The 20,703-nt window shown below is 28.5% G+C and overlaps 1 long non-coding RNA gene across 1 annotated transcript; it reads left to right on the top strand.

The window, feature by feature from the left end:
• The first annotated feature begins 212 nt into the window (after positions 1–212).
• Positions 213–17,887, top strand: LOC147816784 (uncharacterized). Its single transcript, XR_015429134.1, has 4 exons — positions 213–419; positions 2,762–3,062; positions 5,160–5,398; positions 9,713–17,887. It is a non-coding gene; the product is annotated as an uncharacterized LOC147816784 (long non-coding RNA).
• The last annotated feature ends 2,816 nt before the right edge of the window (positions 17,888–20,703 follow it).

Genomic DNA, 20,703 nt, shown 5'->3' with positions numbered 1-20,703 from the left:
TATACAAAGAAATGCCTTATAAATTCTTGTAAAGTGGAAAATCAGATATCACAAAATAAGGAAGTTCAGTTCAAAAATACAACCAGGTTACGGCTGGATTCGAACCTACCATTTCTATCCTTCACAACGTTTGGTGGAAGGAAAATACCATTAGGACAAAGAGACTCTATCTATATGAAATTTCACTTATTAAGCAAAAACCAGCAACCGGAAGTAATTTCACGCACAGTTTTTTTTAACCTATATAAGAGTGCGATATTTAGTTTTTCGTCGCCTACGAGTCGATTTTTTAAGGCCTCAGTTGTTCAGTTCCATTACAACGAACGAGTCGATTTTTTCGGTGTTGCGATCAAAAGTAAATACTATGTCTGTGATTTGAAGTTTGTGTACCCTGCAATTGTGAAGTTTGATTCGATCAGGTAAGTTTACTTTCTTTATTTTAATGTATGAATAATTGCGCCTAGTAATTTTCAAATTTACCAGACGGAATTTGGGTTGCCGAATTTTGCTTGATTATACTTTTGAAGTGGTTTAATGTATTCTTATTCTAAAATAAGTAGTCAATAAAAAGTAACACGTAGCACTCTTTGTTCTAGGTTTCCCAATGTAAACCCACCTAAACGTTTTGTTGCGCTTGAAATATTTAATTCTATATGTTCATATGTGCATCGTGTTTCAGAATATAATAATATGAAGTAGCTATAATACTTAATTTTAGAATCCTTGCATTCGTTTGAGATACGTTATCGATTTACTGAATTTTATGGTGCAATTTTATAAATTTCTGAAATTTTAGCATTCTGTAATTTGTACGAAAATTTTATTTTGCAAAAATTCAAATGTAAATTTATACCAATTTCTTATTTTCAAAATTTTGCTTTCTTTTATAGTATGGTCAAACTAGTTATTTAAAAATATTTTTTAAGAACTGTTTATTCGGAACAATAGATTATAATATTAGGATTTTAATATGTTACATAACTGAGTATTTTTAGTCTTATTTTATTTACGTTCTTAGATGCTTCTTAATGAAAGGAAATTCATTGAAACTTAAAGATTTTCTCTTGCTGCTATGATAGCAGTATAGTTAAAAATATTTTTTTCCAAATCTAATTTTTTTAAGGATTGGTGACCGGCAACCACTAGTTTCGCATACGGAGCAACGAAATTCTATAGTTTTATTTTTTTTCCACAAGTCGATTAGATTTACAATTTATCTACCACTCTTGTTATAATTTTGTTTATGAGAAAGTAGGTAATGTCCTTGTTTACACGTCTACTTCGCATTTAGGGTTTTAACACTATTTCTACAAAGCCTTCAAGACTCCTTTCAAATTTTTATTGTCAAGTTATTTTTAAAATTTAATTATTTATCAAACTGTACTACTTTGCGTACAATTAAGTTTGCAGGCTCCTAGCCAATCCTGGATATTAAAAGGTGAGTATGGTATACAAATTTTAACCACTCTGTGTATTTTGATACCTTAATGGATTTTATAAGTGTATATGAAATTAATTTTTAATATAAATGAAAAGGTTTGAAACTTAGTATTGATTATAAACACAACAGAATCTAGGGTTTAGTCTCTATGAAAAAAATACAGAAATTATTACACAACTTTAAAAACCTCTTAAAACCCAGTGCCACTATATTGAGAAACTGTAGGAATAGTTTTATTGCTGAAAATTTTAGGATTTTGATTTCTTTGTATGTCTGTACAAAGCATTTACTTATGTAAACTTATTTTTGCATTTACTTTCGTTGGCTGAAAATCTTAATTATAATAAAGACTTTAAGAAAATTAAATTTAAATAAATTTACCTTTTGATCAATTTTATGCCATGCATATCGTAAGTCTAGTAAATTCGTTTTTGTGACCAGAATATGAAGAAATACACCATAAAAATACCCTACATTATACAAAGAGTGCTAAATTTTTTAACAATTAAAAAGTAAACAAAATTTTTAAGGTTAATTAATCGAATTTCTAAAAATATATTATCACCCTTGTGAGATTCCAAATAAAACTTTCATTTCTGCTATTTCGAACTCGGGTAGTTTATTTTACACAATGTTTCATTTTAAATGCAGGTACTTGTAGCGTTCATTTCTAAAACCGATTAATAACGTTGTGCTTCTCATAAATGAATCAAAACATGTTGTACAAATCATGAATAAGTCCCGAAGTGGACTGATCGTCAAGACATTATTCCCAATAGAACACTGAAGTCGAGCATTAATTGTTGCGGTCAGTGTGCGGGTGGGTGACCACTTTGATCGGCCTGCAAAGAGACAGTGTGCGGTATCGGTCCTCGTTAAACTGTTCTACCGAAAAGTGCTAGTCTTTGTATGCAGGTTGGCTGGCTATCGAGCAGGGGAGCTATCCCCTCTGCGGAGGATCAAAATTATGATGACATTTCTTTGGATCTTCCTCAAGGATCTGTCCCAGACCAGTTACCAATAGTCTACAACTCTAGTGCGACGTAAACAACAAGAAACAATTTGAAAACTTTTTGGCAATAATTGTGGGGGTAATGCTGGAAGGACTAAAAATTTTTTAAAAACTTTATTGAAGTTTAATATCAGAGCACATTTTTATTTAGTTTTTTTCAAATGTTCGAAAAGTTCTGATTTTTGTATTTTTATTCTAATTACGTAGATTTAGAAAACTCAAACTTCTGAACAGTTCAAAATGTTTCTCTTTTTAAGAAGTTTTTAAGTATTTTTAATTTTTTCAAGTAATATCACAATCTCTTACAGATATTCATTCAGATTACATGGAAAATATTTGGTTTTATGGAGAATATATCTCGATATGCGACTACAATGATGATGGTGGAAACGTTTGCCTAAATGCATGGAAAGACCTACTCTATTTGGAGATGCGACTACGATAATGATGGTGGAATAGTTTGCCTAAATGTTGGAAAGACCTACTCTATTTGGAGATGCGACTACAATAATGACTGGAAATATTCGGCTAGATGTGTAGGTTTATCTGGAGACGAGACAATAAAAATATTTGGCTGGATATGCATCTAAAGTGTATATGAAGAAATAGGTGAGTTTTTCTTTCCTACATAACTTGTATTTTAACCCTGGATATCTTTACATTCTTATGATAAAATTTCCTCAGTTTGAGGAATTAGGGTTGTTACTATAGCACTTAATAATCTTCAGGTTCCAAACGTTAAATACAGGGTAGTTCGAAATTAATATAAGCTATTACAAGCGGCTATAACTATTTAATGAAAAAGTATCGATAAAATTTACACAGAATCTAGAAGGAATTTCAACATTTTGTATAAATGCACCAGATTTTTCTATGCAACTTCCCTTGGTCACCTAGACCCCATCTAGGCGGTAGTCCTTTCTTGTCAAACATTCTGAGGTAGGTGGCCTTCCGCTATTTTTCCCTTTGCACAAACTTCCCGTTTCTTCGAACATCTTATGCCATCTGCGGTTGTTTTCATTTGGAGGTTCTTGATTATAACGCTGGCGAAATCTTCTCTACACTGTGATAACTAAATGGCAAATTTTAACACTTGGAATACTTTCTGCACGGGACTCTCTATTTTCACTTATGAACTCGCGCATGCGCAGGATTCTGCGTCACTTCACATTCTATGTTAACCATATCGATAAATTATTTTTGATTAAATAGTTATAGCTGTTTGTAATCGCTATATTCATTTTGAATTATCCTATAATTTATCCAAATTTCAATCACTCAACGCTGACTTGTTTGACAAAAAATAAATTATAAAAATAAGCAAGTGGTGATCTTCAAACTTATTTAATTTAATAATTGCAATATGTTTTTAAAACTGATTTCCTTGTACAATTTTTTTTCCTGATTCAGTGGAATCTTATTTGAGTATTGTTTTTATCATGAACTTTAGTTTTTTGCTTTAGGAACTAATGTAATTTGCTTCAAATGCGTAAAGTAAAAACTGCATAATTCGGTCTGGTGACTGTGAACTCATAATAAATTATTTAAAATATTTGGGGCGTAATCCTTAATTTTTAGAGGTTCCACAGCGTCCTAAAATTTATTTCAAAAACCTAAAATTTTGTAAAACTGAGTTATCATACATTTTCAAAAATCTGTTACTTTATTTTTTCCAACACCTAAGAATAAAAGAATTATGCACATCAGTAACCTTTAAATTTTAAGCAAAAGATTAAAATGAACGAATTTTCTTAACGTTATTTGACTTTTTAAAACTGATAAGTACTAGTCTATTACCTGAAAATTCTTTTATAAAAATTCTGAATTATTGGCCAATAAATATTTCTGTTCATTAAATTTAATTGTTGTTGGATATTACACAGCTTCTATTACTCTAAATAGTATAAAAAATCTCGTATAAATTAGATTGAAGTTTCATTTTAATAATTTAAGATTAAAATAAAGTGCTAATAGTCAAATTTAGAACTTAATTATTCGTACTAAATTTAAAATTATTTGAAGAAGACCTTTAGAAAAATTTTAATTTTCAAAATCCTCTTTCTCAAGCTTATAAACATTCATAAATTCCATACAATTAAATTCCAAAGTTCAAACAATTAATCGGCATTTTTCTTTAGTTTCAAACACTGGTAAATTTTAGTCTCAACCCAAACTTTGAAATATTTTTGCTCAGTTGAGAAGTCTTTAATTTGACAAATTGTTAAATTTTCTATGAACTGGCAGCAAAGTTTGTTTCTTTTACATTATGTTTAAATTATTAGAATTTTAGAATTTTTTAAATAGGTTTAAAGTTACCTTTTTTTCGGTTCGACTTGTAAAATTTGCTATTTATCCTAATCGGGTATGTTCCCCAGACCGTCGCCAATAGCAAATTGTGCAGCTCTAGTGCGACGTAAGCCAACAATAAGAAACAATTTGAAAATTTTTTGGCAATAAGTATGGTGGTAATGCTAGGACTTCTTAAAAATATATATATGTATAAAATAAACTTTATTGAAGATTAATATTAGTGCAAATTTTTTAGTTTTTCAAATGTTCGAAAAGTTCTGATTATTGTATTTTTATACTAATTACGTAGATTTAGAAGACTCAAACTTTTGACCAGTTAAAAATGTTGCTCTCTCTTTAAGACGTTTTTAAGTATTTAATTTTAGTTTTTTAAAGTAATATCACAATCTCTTACAGATTTTCATCCAGGTTACATGGAAAATGGATGTGGTTTTATGGAGAATATATCTGGAGATGCGACTACAATGATGATGGTGGAAATATTTGCCTAAATGCATGAAAAGACCTACTCTATTTGGAGATGAGACTACAATAATGATGGTGGAAATATTCGGCTAGATGTTTGGGTGTATCTGGAGACGAGACAATGAAAATATTTGGCTGTAAATGCATCTAAAGTGCATATGAAGAAAAGGGTGAGTTTTTTTCCTACATAACTTATATTTTAACCCTGGATACCTTTTACGTTCTTATGATAAACTTCTTTCTCCAGTTTGAGGAATTAGGGCTGTCACTATAACACTTAAAAATTTTCAAAGAGTGCAAACGTTAAATACAGGGTAATTAAAAATTAATCCCAAATATCAATGTTTATTTTCACTCAGCAAAAACCTTTTAATGTAAAGGTTTGTTATGCGGTTTACGTGTAAACCTTCTAACCTCAAAACTAGATCTGTGACAATCTGCTCTATTCTATGCTCCTTACCCTCATCCAAAACCTTGGAAAACAGCCATCTATATTAAAACCTTAAATCTAGGTTGACATTGGATTTTCAAGCGTGAAAAAAATTCCATCTACATCAGGAGTTTCCAACTTACATGAGGCCGAAGGTCGTAATTAAAAACATCAGTCAAATGGATGGCCGCAACTTTATCAAAATTTTATATAGGACTCATTTTACGTTTAAAGCAACACTAAATATTACTGTCAGATTTTTATCAAGTTGTACAAAACGAAAGTATTTAATTACAAATTAAAATAAGTAGATTTTGACTGAAATTTTTTTTTTGCAACGTTGGCATGTTAAATTTCACAGAAACGAAGAAACAAGGTTTTTTAACAAAGAAAAGTACTTTAAACCCATATAAATTTTTTACGAAAATTGTTCGCAAAAATGATAACTAATATTTTAGTTCACGGGTCACAAAAAAAAACGCTTGGCCAGTTGGTAACCACTGATCTACATTCTATGTTAATCTTATAGATAAGTAATTTTTGATTAGTTATAGCTGTTTATAATCGTTATATTCATTTTAAATTATAATTTATCTAAATTTTGACCAATCTGGACTGACTTGTTTGACAAAAAATAAATATAAAAATAATAGAGTAGTGAGTCTACTTTTTAAGCCTCTTCAGATCTAACACGAGGTATACCGAATATTAACTTCAAATTTATTTAACTTTAAGATTGCTATGTTTTTAAACCTGATTTCCTTATCTAATTTTCTGATGCAGTGGAATCTTATTTTGAGTATATTAATTTTAAAGTTTTCTGCTTTGGGGAAAGTAAAGTAATTTGCTTCAATTGCGTAAAGTAAAAACTGCAAAATTCGCTCTGGTGACTGTTGACTCATAATAAATTCTGTAAAAATATTTTTAAGGGCGTAATTCGTAATTTTTAGAGGTTCCACAACGTCCTAAAATTTATTTCGAAAACCTAAAATATTGCAAAACTGATCTGTCAAATTCTTATTTTCAAATAAAGGTTATTTTTTTAACTCCTAAAAATAAAATAAAAATTATGCAAGTCAGCTGCCTTTAAATTTTAAGTGATTAAAATTAAAATGACAAATTTTCTTAACGCTATTTTTTTTAAAACTGATAAGTATTATCTGAAAATACTTTTATAAAAATTATAAATTATTGGCCCATAAATATTTGAGATCGTTAAATTTAATTGTTTGTGGATATTACATAGATTCTATTATTCAAAATAGAGTGAAGAAACTTGTATGAATTAAATTTATAAAGTTTTATCTTGATAATTTAGGAGGCATAAAAATAAGGTGCTGATAGTCGCATCTAGAACTTAGTTATTCGATATAAATTTAAAATTATTTGAAGGAATCCTTTTGAAAATTTTTAAAAATCCTCTATCTAGCTTATAAACATTCATAAATTTAAACTCCAAGCAATTTGCATTCTCTTTTAATTTGCAAATACTGGTAAATTTTAGTCTCAACCCAAACTTTAAAATATTTTTGCTCAGTTGAGAAGTCTTTGATGAATTGTTCAACTTTCTATGAACTGGCAGTAAAGTTTATTTCTTTTTCATTATGTTTAAATTATTAGAATTTTAAATTTTTTAAAAATAGGTTTAAAGTTTTTTTTCAGTTTGGCTTTTAAAATTTGCTATTGATTGACTTGTGTATTATACGAAAATAATGATTTCTGTTTGTATATTAAATGGTTAGTCTAAAATTATTTAAACACAGTTGGGGTGATTATTGAATCACAAACGTTGAATAATTCACTTATTCAATTTTAAGATTTGTTTACTAATTGGTCAGTAAATAGTTTTTACCGTGCCCGAAAAGTTTTTGGAAATTGAAACTACGTTTCGAAAGGGTGATTCCACAGTTGGACGTTCTTTTAAAGTAGTTATGTTGATAAAATTATATGTGTTCATATTTGGTTCTAAGATATTCTCAAAATATTGACCATTGACAAATATATATAAAATTTATTATGTAAGAGAATATTATATTGAAATATTAAATATTTACGAAATGTTCACACGAATGCTTCACCTTGAGGATAAGAATCTAGTTAAGGTAAACAAATAACAAAACTCATTTTGAATTAAATAGTTTCTATTGAATATGCTTAAGACTCCCACATTTAGAAGTTCATGAAAATTTTTAAAGCTTATTTTAATTTTATATTGTATAACCGTCATTCAACAGCAGACCCAATTTTTGTGTTTACTGCTACCAATGTTCAACTACGCAGCCTTTTAATTTTGGACCGAATCTAGAAGACAGGAAACTTTTGGATCAAGTATTGGGGGGGGGCGGATTTTCCTTCGTAGAGGACTTTTTGATGGAATTAACCCGCATTTGCGTTACATGGAGAGGAAGACCAAAAGAACCTTTCACGGTTAGCCTGAGGGTAATGTGACTGTAACACATGATCTATCTACCACTGAGGATATTTTGCATCAGCGCTGTGGTTGGGGCAAGTTTGGAACGAAATTACTGTCAACCAGCCATTAATGGATTCGGGTCCGGTTCACCACATTGGAAGGCTAACCCTTAAACCCCCACGGCAGAGAACCAAGAACTTGGTGTAAAGTAGACGCCATATTTTTTAAAAATTTAGTAACAGCATAACTTATAATTACAGTCCATAAGGTACACAAGAGTCAGCATAGTTAACTTTACACTATACAACAGAGGTGGCCAAGCTCCTTGATAGTCGAGCCATTTTTAAAAATTTAAAATTTTTCGCGAGCTGCAATTAAATACGTATTTAAAAAGTATGCATAAAAAGGTATTAAAAAATTTTTCTGCTGAAATTATATTTATTGAAAACATATGAATAAAAGTGCAAAATATATGTGTTGAATTTTTAAAATTATAAACACATTTATTTTACTTTTGATAATTTAAAATTTGGTGAATAATTGGTGACAGCACTTCTCAGTAATTCTTTGAGATTCTGGTAAATACTGATCGGTGTTTGGTGAAAACTTCTTTTACCGTGTGTAATTCTGTGTGAAATCTTGTCAACCCTGGTCTAAATATTTTTAATTATTAAATTTAAATGGTGCAAAAAATCAGTAAATTTGTTAACATATAACACGGAGTGTTGAATTAAATTTTAAGAAATTTTCAATTAGAATTTCCACATCTATTTCAATTTTTCAAGATTTGTTTCATGTGCAATCTTACACAATTTTTATAAGTATCACATAAGAAAGCAGTTATGATAGATGAATTTTACCCCTATGTTACATTGGCTTAAGAATCCCTTTTCTTCAGTTTTTTTTATATAAATTGAGCAAAATCCTTTCTTTTACTGTAAACACTCGTGTAATATCTACCCGAATATGATGAAAAATTCTTAAAATTGTGTTGTTTCTAGTTAATACCAAATCGCGAGTTCATATAAATGTTAAAAGATATAATTTGAAATCAATAAATGATGTCACCAAATTCACTCCATTCTGGAATATTTTCACAAATCTTTTCGTAGTAAGTTTTTAAATTCTCAAATAATCGACATTTTTTGTCTAAAAGGAGTTCGATTTCCACTTTGTTAAACAATCCACAAAAACAAGTTTGTTTCTAGTTATATCTAAATTTTCTCAGAAAATTTAGTTAAATCTGTAAAGGAAATAATTCTATTTCAATTTGCTTTGGATTCAAGCCTTCTGAATGTTGTTTCCCAAAGAATTTTATGAAATATTGTATACGTACATTCTAAATGAATGACTATTGCTTTATATCTTATCGTAATAAGTAAAATTTTATTCCGCGACATGGCGTCCTCTTAAGGAAATTACAAATTTTAGTAAAACAGCTACAAATTACAAACTTTACTGAAAGTGTTGTAAAAGAGCATTATTGATGTACGGAAACATCTAGATCAATAGAAGCATGTATGACGTTTCACTACACCTAAGTGTAAAGTCGTAGCCACAATTTTTTGAGTTTAGGTCACTAATTTTAAGGATTTAGCATTTTTTCCTTGCTTAGGAAGTAACAAATATTTTTGTTTTCAGATTGGCAGATAGGAACTACTGGTTTCATGTATTCCTTCTACGATAAACTCATGGCGATTTCTCTGCTACACCTCTGTCACAATAGCAGTATTCAGGTCTTCAACATTTACTTATGTTCTATTGACTGGTCTCGTATCTTCGGTGCTTTTCATTGCAAATTTCATTGTTATCTGTAAGATGTTATCTTAGATCTGTTATCTATAATAATTTCTCTTGTTTTTGAAAAGTAAATTAACTATGTAAAAGTTCATGATTGATAAAAATACTAGGTTAAAAAAATTAGATTTTGGCTTTAATATTTTAAAAAAACTTTTGCCGGAATTTAAGGTATTCGAGAAAGTTTTAGTCTTAATTTTCTTACGAAGATTTACTTTTTAAGCCTTCTGCGCAAACTTTCAAAATTTCTAGCAAAATGTTTTAGGTACATTTCTGTTAAATGCAAAAGAATTATCTGCCATATTTCTATCTTCCTCAGGCACGCAGTTTTCCTAAACTCTAAACTGTTCTCGTCGTTTAACTTTATTGTATCACTCCATTTTTTTAAAAAACTGTCGCTGCCATGATACCAGTAATTTAAAACATTTGTACTAGACATTCACCTTGTACCAAGAAAATTTGTCAACTATATTTTTTTAGAATGCTTAAAAATTCCGTTATAAAAAAAAGTTTAAATTCGAACTTTAGTTTATTCTTTTACTAGGGGAAATTTGGCTCATATTAGCGTGAAGTAGAATGGGGTTTTCAATCAGGAACTCCTATACCAAAAAGAATAGTTCACATTGTATAAAGCAAATTCTAAAGTGAATAAATCGTAAATAAAAGTGTGTAGAAATATTCGTATTATAGTTTCGGTACTACAATGCTAGAGTGCTTTAGAATGATCTAAGCTTAAATTTTCTAAATTTGTATTTATTTGGAGCGTAAATTTTGGCGCAATTTAATTTAACAAAAACCTGACATTCAAACTTCGAAAAAGGGACTTAAATACAAAATTTTTTAAATTAAACAGTTATTGCTATATCTAATTGCTTAATTTATGAACCTTGTTTTACAGTAGTTCACAAACTATTTAAATTAACTTTTAGTATTCATGCTAGAACATTCAAAAATAAAATCTCTAAACAAATTCGCAGACATGTCTCGTTTCTTCTTTATTGATGCATTAATGGTTTTGTAATAAATCTCTTTAACTGAATTTAGACGGATCCACACAAACTCTATACACCAAAATTGTGAGAAATAAAATTTCTAAATATCCTCCACCCCTGCACTTTTCACGGATTCATAACTTGGAATCATAAACTTGACAGTGAACAAGTCATAATGTACTATACTATTCTAAATACAAATTTAATAAATTTAATTTAAATTTCTAAATACATTGAAAAAAAATATTATTTGTATACTGTAATATAAATTTACCTCTCATGTACAAAACTAGATTTATAGCTAAGTAATTTTTTGAAAAACAAAGGAAGGAATTCAGTCTTAACTTAATAGAGGAATGTTTTACACTCTAAGCAGAGGGAGATATTATAAAGGTGCTCATTAAAAGGAAAACAGGACTTCAAATTTTAGGTTTCTAAATTAATTGTATATTTGAGCATATTTTTACTGTTCTACATGCTTTAACTTGCAGTTAAAATAATTTATATACGAACTCTCATGTCATGCAAAGGTTTATATAGACTTAGTGTAGTTAAGACCGATTATAAAATTTAAATTAAAATTGTTATCGAAGTAACTGCTTGTTTTTACATTAATAGTTAAAAAGTCTGGATGTATTATCTGGATAATTTAAAAAAGTTGTAGCCATTTACGAGTTAGAAGAGGGGAAAAATTTTCACAACTTACTAAACTGATTTTTTTTTATGAATGAATATTTTTTGTTAAAGTACTTAAAGGCTGTAACGTTTATATATTTAAAGCAAAATAAAATTCAAATATTTTTGGTTGGAAAATTTTCAGGGAAGTTTAATGTCACTTATTTTTGCTGCTGAAGTAGAAAAATAATCCGTAATTTACTAATCACTTAACTTACCTTAACATTTTACATCTAACACTAACTTGCTGCTTCAGTAGTGGAATAAGTTTCTTTAAATTCCCCTAAAACAGCAAATATTATGCAGAATTGAGTAAAAAGACTTAAAATTAACGGTATAAAGAAAATTTCGCAAAAAAATCTAAAATGTAATTTTTCCAGAAACTTTTGGTTTAATAATATTCCCGTTTTGCCTAAATTTGAGTTCTTCCTTCTAAAAAGTAAAATATTAGCATGTGGAACAGTTTTTATTTTTACGAACACAAAATAGTGAATTCCTTCATAAAATACTAAACAGCAGTTTAAAATCTTTTAAAGCTTATTAAATTTTTAAATATAATTAAATGAAGTGATTCTCTTTAAAGAAACTAATACTTGAAAGTTTACAAATTTATTATCGTGAAGGTGTAGTACATTTTGTACCTTTCCTAATTGTTTGTGATTTTTTCAAATTGCATCTTCGTAATATCTTGCCTGATGTAATATTTTGAGTATTTTAAAGCGTTGAAAACTGTTTCAAGATAAAAATGCAGTTCTATCTTAAAGTTCTATTAGTTAATTTTAACTGTAGTACGGAATTTTCACTAATAAAAGCTTTAAAATTCTTAAAAAGGAAAGGTAAAAACAAAATATTAAACAATTATAAGAAGCACATATAAAACAAAATGCAAATATAGCTGTCTACAAGGACTACACATTTTCTTAATCGTCTGCACCCCTCGTCCGATACCATATTTTCCTCTAATATACAGATTTTTACTATTTTCAACTCTGCAGAAAGAATCCAGTCTAAAATTTAAAGCATTATTAGCAATCAATGAATTATACTGTCTTCTGTCTTAAATCTCTATAAATTTTTAAAAAAAATAAGGATTTGTATTAAAACAGATTGCTGCGTTTTAATATGAAAAGTTATGAAAATGCTTTTATTAAAGTTTTCCCAAAGTTTTCAAAATTTCTAAAAGGCTGAACAAAGTTATTATGAGCTAGTATATTATGTAATGGGAAGTAGAATAAGCTCTGGTTACATAAAATTTCATAACAGTTAAATTGATTTTTAAAATGTGCCTGCTCTCTTTAAACATTGAAAATTTGATCGAATTAAGGCCGCTAGGCTATATTTAGGAAATTACTGCTCTTTTTCTATTCCAGTTTCGTAGCTCAATCCCAGCATGAGATCAGTTGACGAATGATAGAATTTTATGTCGTTTTATTCTGTAGTAATGTTTTAAGACTACCTGTTCTGGAAATCTGTGTGCCTGAGATGTTAAGTTGAAATTGTGTACTACTAGAATAGGTAGGCAATGTTTTTTAATAAAGGTATGAGTTATATTTATTAAAATACAATTTGACCGAAATTTTAATTTCAGTGAAATTTAAGTTAAACGTTTAAGTACTTTTTACGCAAACGTAGTTAGTTTTGACAGATAAGCTTAAATTCTATAAAATAAACAGCCAAATTACAGGACTATTACTGTTCTTAATTTAAATCGAAACACCAGGATTATACACAGTTGTATAGACCTTCATGAAGGGGGTTTAGAGCGAAAGTAGTATCATTCGCGCTCCAAATATTAACTGTTAGTTCAAATTAATCATCGGTGCATTACTCAAATCTACAATCGCAATTTGACATTTTTAAAAAGAGTAACCGAAAATTCTCTACGCTACTAAATTCGAGGTTAAAACTTAATTGAGATTCGTAGACTTCTAAACACTATTAATTTAATTACTATTAATTTTTCGAAATTTTTCTGTTTGATTTGGAGATTGATATAGCGCTAACATAAAAGCTTGTGTAAGACGGAAAATTTTGAAATTTCTGAGCAAGTGTGGAGTTCGAATTGGTAGCGGTAGGCGGCAGGTCTGCTCCCTCTTCCCCACTTGTACGTTGCTGTATGTGAAAACTCTCCGCTCTGACGTACTTTAATTTAGAACGTTCTTTATGTTTAGAAATTTATGTCTTCAAAGTGAGATATTGTGACTTAGAAATTGAAGTAAAAGCTGGATAAAAAACAATGTTCAGTATTCAAAATAAACTAAATTTTAATTAAGTTATATGATAATTACCAAAAAGAATAGAATTTGCTTTAGACAATGTGAACTAAAGTGAATAAATCGTAAATAAAAGTATGTAGAAAAGGTTGTACTATAGTTTCGGTACTACAATGCTGGAGTGGTTTAGAATGATCTAAGCTTAAATTTTTTAAATTTATATTTATTTGATTTAATTTATTATTATATAATTTAATTTTAAGAAAAAACTGACGTTCAAACTTCGAAACGACTTAAATACAAAAACTCTTAAATTAAACAGTTATTACTGTCTCTAATTGCATAATTTATGAACTTTGTTTTACAGTAGTTCACAAACTATTTAAATTAACTTTTAGTATTCATGCTGGAGCATTAAAGAATAAAATCTCTAAACAAGTTCGCAGACATGTTTCATTTCTTCTTTATTGATGCATTAAGTTTTGTAAATAAAAATCCCTTTAACGAAACTTAAACGGATCCACACAAAATTCTATACACCAAAATTGCGAGAAATAAAATTTCAAAATATCCTCTGCACTTTTCACGGATTCATAACTTTGAATCGAAAGCTAGACTGAAATAAACTTAAAGGGCAGTGAACACACACACACAAATTATAATGTGCGATATTACTTTAAATCCGAATTTCAGTAATTTAATACATTTAATTTAATTCTCTAAATACATTTGAAAAATATATAATTAATTTAGCATATTTTTACTGTTCTACATACTTTGACTTGCTGTTAAAATAAATAATATACGAACTCTCATGCCAAGGTTTATATGACTTATGTAGTCATTGCCGAATATAAAATTTGAAAAATTCATGTAAAAACAAGCAGTTACTTTAATATTTAAAAGTCGGGATATATTATCCGGATAATTTTAAAAAAGTTGTTGAAATTCCCCCAACACGTTAATGTCTACAAGTTAACAAATTTTTTATGTTCGAGATTTTTTTTAGCGTTTTATATTTAAAGACAAATAAAATTCCAAATTTCTTGTTTAGCAAATTTTTATAATTTTTAGGACGTTTAATGTAACTTAATTTTGCTGCTGAAGTAACAAAATAATTCCTAATTTACTAATCACTTAACTTACCCTAACTTAACATCTAACATTAACTTGTTGCTTCAGTGGTGGAATTAGTTTCCTTAAACTCCTATAAAGCACCAAACATGCAGAATTGAGTTAAAAAAAAATTTTAAATTAACGTTGTGCAGAAAATTTCGCAAAATAAATTATAAATTTTTTCCGAAAATTTTGGTTTACTAAATTTTCAGTTTTGCCTATATTTTAAGTTTTTAGTTTAAAAGTAAAATATGGTTTGTAGAACAGTTTTTTTTCTTAGATGGATAGGCAATGTTTTTTTCAATAAAGGTGTGTGAGTTATATATCTTTTTTAAATACAATTTGGCCGAAATTTTAATGACAGGTGAAATTGAAGTTATACGTTCAAGTACTTTTTACGCAAACGTAGCTTGCTTTGACAGATAAGCAAAATTTTAAAAAATAAACAGTTGGAAAACGATTGCAGGACGATCATGATTTTTAATTTAAATCGAAACACCAGGATTAAATCAAGCTGTATAGACCTTGAAGGGAGGTGGGAGGGTTAGAGCGAAAGTAGTATCATACGCGCACGCACGCAAAATATTAACCGTTAATTTGGTAACAGGAATACTGAATAAATTAATCATCGGTGCATGACTCAAATCTACAATCGCAATTTGACATTTTTAGAAAGAGTAACCAAAAATTTCTGCGCTACTAAAATCAAATAGTTTTAAACTTTATTGAGATTCGTAGACTTCTAAACACTTAACTTAATTACTATTAATTCTTTGAAATCTTTCTGTTTGATTTGGAGATTGATATAGCGCTAACAAAAAAAAATTGTTCAAAAATTTCGAAATTTTTCGTCTTACACAAGTGTGGAGTTAGAAATAGTAGCGGTAGACGGCCCTCTCCGACGTCCACATTCGTTCAGCAGTTTCGAAAGTTTCAGATTCCCTAGTGTACGTTGCCGTACGCAAAAACTCTCAGCAGTTATACTTTAATTTAGAACTCTCTTTTCGTTAAGAAATTTAAGACGTCAAAGTGATATATTGTAACTTAGAAATTAAGGAAGTGTGAGCTGGATAAAAAAAATTTTTAATTATCAAAATTAACTAAATTTTTAATTTTTAAGTTGTATGAAAATTGGTTTTAAGCAACTCAAGAAAATGGTAAACTAAGATTTGTATGCTAAAAGTGCGTAACTATTAAAGTTATTGTACTTTCGATATATTACCTTATAATCGGCCTAAAAATGGTAATAAAACTTTTCTGTAGATTTTGAAATTTTAGCAAAGTGTCTGTGAAAATGAAAACTTTAACAATTAACTCGTACTTTTATTAAAATCTCGTGAAAACAAATTCAGTTACCGACCGGAGTGAGTTTCATTAAATTGCATTTAACAGTTTTGTTTATTCAAAATTCTAAGCACTTAGGAAATTTCTTGAAACTAGCGGTTTATTATTAGATAAATAATTTTTATTTTTAGGTCAATTTTAATATTTTTGGATCAGCATATTTTAAAATTGTGTTTGGGAAACCTGAATTTTTTTTTACAAACAAGAGAAGCATATGCCGTGCATTAACTTGTAAAGTGTACATTTTATTTAATTTACTTTTAATACTATTTTTAATTAAATTCTACTTTACGACAATTATTCAAATTTTAAACTTTTAGTTTTTCTTAAATATTTTGTATCAGCTAAATTAACATCGACTTAAACTGTATATTCCGCTGCTTTTTAGGCTTTATGTAATCAGTCTTGTCTTAGATATCGAATGTGTAATCTATGTGTCTAGCATAAAATGAAACTTATATTATAAAATATGTACCTAACGGAATTTATAAATTATAACTTTTCATAATGTAAATGTCATTGATGTATATTGATGCTCCTCTGATGTGTTGGCTAAGAAATTTATGTATTTTCATTTTTGAAACTCATTAATTTGTGAGCATTTGACACTAAAATTAATCTAATGCGTATATAAGAACATTATTGGTGTAAAAATCCTGTTGTAACTTATACCAAACTATAAAGTATAAATTTGAATATAGAACTATATTGCTTTAGTATATTTACAATAAATCCAAATCAGTTTTGCATATTTTTAAAGAAATATTAAAGATGCCAAAGTTTGAATAATCAGCTATCAAAATGTAAAATTTTTCTGAATTTCTGGGAGTTTACTTAATTTTAAAGTGTTGTCATAATCGCAGAGTTGGTTTTATTTATATCTAGATTGCGAACATTTGTATTTTAATATAATTAGTAACAGAACAAATTCACATTAAAAGGAATCATTGTAAACTCTATCAATTACATTAGCAAGAAGACTACGTTTTATTTGGATTTGAAATTTAATGAAACTGAATCTATCATTTTGGAAAGGAGGATTTTCACTTTGGATGAATCGAAGAAATCTCTTTTTCAAAGTTTAGTTTATACTAATCAAAATTAAATTCTAATGGCTTAAAATTTTAATAATAACTTGAACTGCTTGGAAATTCCTTCCCCTCTGCTAGTAAAATTTCTGAAGTTTGATTTTTTTTATAACATGCTGTAAAACTCTAGTCAACAAAACAGTCCTTTTACAAAGATCTAAAACTTTTAATTTAAAAATTATCAGATTTAGTTGCAATATCAGGATTATTAGATCTAGTTGCAATATACAATATTATACTATTTATTAATCACCTGCTTTTTAGTAATGTGGAAAATTTATCATAAACGAAATGAAAACGTTGTCATTTTTAATACTAAATTTTTTCCGGGACAAATTAGTAGTAAATGTTTAACGAAACAAATTAATGGTAAATATTTACATTGTATAATTGTATTGAACTAGTATTTGAAACTTTTTACAGTAATTGAAAGAAATTTTACTCTGATATTTGTACTATATATCATAAAAGTATTTTGGTTGTAGATTTTTAGTTTTTTGTAATGCTAGACTATATTAAAAGATAAATTGTAAAAATCTTATCTGTACTGTGTATTTTATATTGAAAATAAATTAAATTTTTGGTTAAAAATTTTTGTTTTTAGTGTGGTTTAATTTGCAGATTAAGAATCTTGATTAGAAAAATTCCAGTATTTAATACTCACGCACAAAATGGAATTTTTACGGTTCTACTAGAAAGTTCTTTCTAATATAGTTTGGTCAAAATTTGAAGTTAAGCGTCACTCTTGCTGTGTGGCTCAGGATGTTGGTGGACTAAAGATTACTAGGGCACCTTAAATAACTTCTATAAGGAACATATTTGAACACTAGTTTTTGACATACGACCTTAGCTTAACTGATTTACAACGAAGCATATGGGGGCAGGGGTAGCTTGGTCGGTAGGCCCATGTCCAAAGATCGTGAGTTGGATCGCCGCCAACCGAAGAAATTATTAAATGGTGACTGGTGCACGTTAAATCTGTCTGGTCACCAATGTTTCCCGAATTAGTCCCATGTTTCCATAACAAATCTTATTTCTGGGGGTACTGATTGGAAATTGATCGTATTCTAGTTCAGGTCAAAATTACGATTTGTGGATGTGTGACTGGGTCCGCCCTCTAAACTGGTAAACTAATATGTGTGGCAGTAGTAATATTCTTGGCAATGGATGACGGCGCTGGAAAACAAGCTCACCCCCATTGCTTTAATAGTATAAGAGAACAACTAAATATGTTTAATTCTAGTTTCAAACTGTTCAAAAAGTTTAGACTTTTCATAAAATGAACATTTTAGATTCCATCGAAGTTAATCTAAGCATACTCTTTGTCAAACCAGAAAAAGAGTTTGCATAACGAAAAGTCCAATCAAAAGTTTTGGCACTTGTAATCTCTTAAGTGAATAACTCTTTTGATTTTTTCCCATAGAGCGCAAGCTTCTAAATTCTCTCATGAATTTTAATTTTTTTTTCTCGGTTAAAACTTGTCACTTGTACGTAAGTCCAATTAAATTATCTTTGATTTTTAAATACAAGGTCAAATTTGTTTAAAAATTTCTTTTTGTTCAATCTTATAAAATCCTTTTTATAAATTATTTCTTGTGAAGTTCTGAGTTAAATTTTCAGCAAACATTTCAGATTTAATTTCTTACATAGTTCAACATAAATTCAAATTTGTAAACTTATTTTAAAACTTAACTAAAGGTCGTTTAAGAGAGAACTTTTATTCAGAAATATCTGGACTACTCAGAACTGATAATTTTAATTTGTCTAAAGATTGCAGAGGCAATCAAATCTATATTTTAATAAAAATTAGTTTGCATAGTTTGTATAAAATTCAATCACGTTATCTCTTTGCTACATCAAAATGAAAATCAATTTCATGAAAATTTTCCTTTGGTTTAAATCAAATGAAATACATTTTTTCTGAAAGTGCCGTCTTTACACTTTAAGATGTAAACTATGCGGTTAATTAAACTTGATTTACGCTTTCTGATTAGTGTTTTCCAATTCTGAAGTTGTCATCTAGAATACTATTGTTTTTTCATTAAATTACAGAGTTGATGCTTTATTTCAAACAAGAGCTAATTTTCTAAGCAATTAATGAGTTTTCATATCGTTATTTCGGGTGTACATTATATTGGTTGGCAATTATTTGAATATTTAATTATATAATTCTTGTGTTATGACTCATTGCCTAATTAAAAATTCCCATTTTGATCATTTAAATAAAAGCAAATATTGTTTTCTGAAAAAAACTGTCTTCACAGTTTAAGATGGACAATTATGCGTTTATGCTTATTATTTTTTTATGTAACTTAATTTGCAGGTTCTTATAAATTTCTTCTAGCTTGCTTTAGATTCGAAAATTAAGTCAAAAATGAAAGGAATTTCACTTTTATTTCATCAGATAAAACTGAGTTATCAGCAATCATGATAAGTTTTATTTGCATATTTGTAATAAATCCTAATAATCACATTTCAATTCTTTTCTGGCGAACAAGCAGGTTTTGATATTTTCCAGTAACTTTTATTTTTTTGAGATTCCTAGCCAATGCATTTCTTTTTGTGGCTTCATTTTTTACTTAGAAACAAACATTAAGGATGGCCATTATAGAAGACCCTAACGATTGGACTTGATGCTTTAAATAATCCCTGGCTTCAGAGTTAAAATTTTTGAATGTATGCCATTAAAAAGTGAGCATTAAGTCATCTCTGTGGCAACACATGAATAAATAGTGGAAAACTTATGTCTGCATGTCTTGATGATAATTACAATCATAATGTATAAAAACAGTCATTTGAAGGACAATTTCAAGCATAGTAGATCATTGCATTGTTGATGCACTGCATTTTTCTCCTATAATGTACAATATATTCTATCATTAGCCTAGTTCAATTAAAGAGAGACTTATAAAATCTTAAAAACTTTCCTTTATTTGAAATACATAACAAAACACCTAAAAAAAACTTAAAAAGGTAAATAATTAAAAGAATAATTTTAAAAAACATTCCTAGATTCAAACTACATAACGAAAAAGAAAACCGACTGCTTCAGTCAGAAAAATTTAAATTACTCTTATGAAGCATCGCTTTACTCAATTTTCTAATTTTCTGCAGCTTTATTTTGAAATTTCTTTTTTGCTGACTTTTTTTAGTTCAAAATTGGTCATGGCATTAAAAATTCAGGTAAAGCAATGGAATTTTTTTCAGTGAGTTAAAACTTAAATGAGCGCAATACAAAATTGTTTCAATGATTCAGACACTGTCCGGTAGCATAATCTCTTAAAAATCCCTTAGTCAAACTCTTTTTCATATATTGAGTTTAAAAATATGGAATTTCTACAGCTCAAAATAGGAAAAATAATTTCACCTCAATGCATGGGGAGAAAAACATTCGCCAAATAGCATCT

Source organism: Parasteatoda tepidariorum, chromosome 1, assembly GCF_982258835.1.
Source record: "Parasteatoda tepidariorum strain Cologne lab strain chromosome 1, Ptep-v5.0, whole genome shotgun sequence".
NCBI lineage: Eukaryota > Metazoa > Arthropoda > Arachnida > Araneae > Theridiidae > Parasteatoda > Parasteatoda tepidariorum.
Note: the sequence above shows the minus strand (reverse complement) of the source record. Positions and strands in the feature narration are given on the sequence as shown.